The sequence below is a fragment of the Aplysia californica genome, unplaced genomic scaffold (genome assembly GCF_000002075.1).
Source record: "Aplysia californica isolate F4 #8 unplaced genomic scaffold, AplCal3.0 scaffold00021, whole genome shotgun sequence".
Taxonomy (NCBI): Eukaryota; Metazoa; Mollusca; class Gastropoda; order Aplysiida; family Aplysiidae; genus Aplysia; species Aplysia californica.
The window spans coordinates 1,296,970-1,298,150 of record NW_004797291.1 but is presented as its reverse complement, the minus strand read 5'-3'; the positions used below and the strand labels follow the sequence as shown (position 1 = coordinate 1,298,150).

Here is a 1,181-nt window from a genome sequence, read left to right as displayed (position 1 = left end):
AGATAGATAGATAGATAGATAGATAGATAGATAGATAGATAGATAGATAGATAGAGAGAGTGAGAGAGATAAAGAGAGAGTAAGTGAGGGAGAGAGAATAAAGAAAACACAAAGAAAAAAAGTAGCAAAAAAAAAAAAGGGAAAAACAAAAAAGAAAGAACGTTGTTAGCCTAATTGACAAGACACTTGACAACTCAGTGACCTAGATCTGGGAACAGCGCGGAAATGTTTTGGAGCTGAAGTTGTCGGAAAACTTCACATGATAGAGGTTTACTATCGTCTCTGGTGTAGTGGTTTGGGCTCTCAGTCGTAGAACAAAGAAGTCGTGAGTTCAATCTCCAGCGGAAAAGGGAGGGGGGGGGGGGTTGTAAAGTATCTCCGTCTGTCTAACGGGATGCTGTGTCTCAAGTTGGTCCTGATCTTAAAAGCCGAAGCTGCCTGCCTCCAAAATAGTCGGAATTATGTTGACAGATGCGTAAAACACTTTCAGTTGCAATTTTAACTTTCAAGACAGTCACCTGTGCAAACGAACACTTTCCACCCTCCTTGTGATTCTATACTAAAATGTCGCAGTCGAAGAGGACCACCTGTCATAAATGACCAAGGGGTTCTCATGGTCTTGAGGTTACGGTGTTGGCATCTCTTTTAATAGGTCCCGGGTTCGAAACTTGACAGCGACAGAACATTTTTTTTCTCTAAAACTATGTTCTCTTTTCAACTTCTTTCCTGCTCACTAACCCTGTCTGTTGTCTGCGCCTGAAAGCGTTTACCAAACAAACAAGACGTCCACCTGTCAAAGATGACCACTTTTCTCCTCGACAATGGATGGTCGTCTTGGACAAGCTCGACCGTATAACATGTCTAGTCTCTTGGCGGATCTTCCCTGTCCGTTCTTGAACAGGACATTATTTTCGGATACGTCGGATCGGCGCTCTCTCAAGCACTAAAATGACCCTGATGGTATTGAAAGGGGCATGAAACTCGACTCAAATAATAAAGAGTAGTGAATGGGAGACGTGTGAGGGAACACCGATAAGAATCCAATCAAGAGAGGCGAGGCACATGTTGATTCAGTTTTAGCACGGAGCACGTTCGAAATAGGCTCGAAATCGATAATTTTCTGCCTGGGTTTTTTGCTGCGTGGTGGTTATCTATCTCGGTCTCTCTCTCTCTCTCTCTCT

The 1,181-nt window shown here is 43.3% G+C and overlaps 1 protein-coding gene across 1 annotated transcript in view; it reads left to right on the top strand.

Annotated features, from left to right (window-relative positions):
* Positions 1-1,181, top strand: part of LOC101863402 (extracellular tyrosine-protein kinase PKDCC) — a 39,279-nt gene that overhangs the window by 12,970 nt on the left and 25,128 nt on the right. The gene's annotated exons all lie outside the window — the stretch shown is intronic.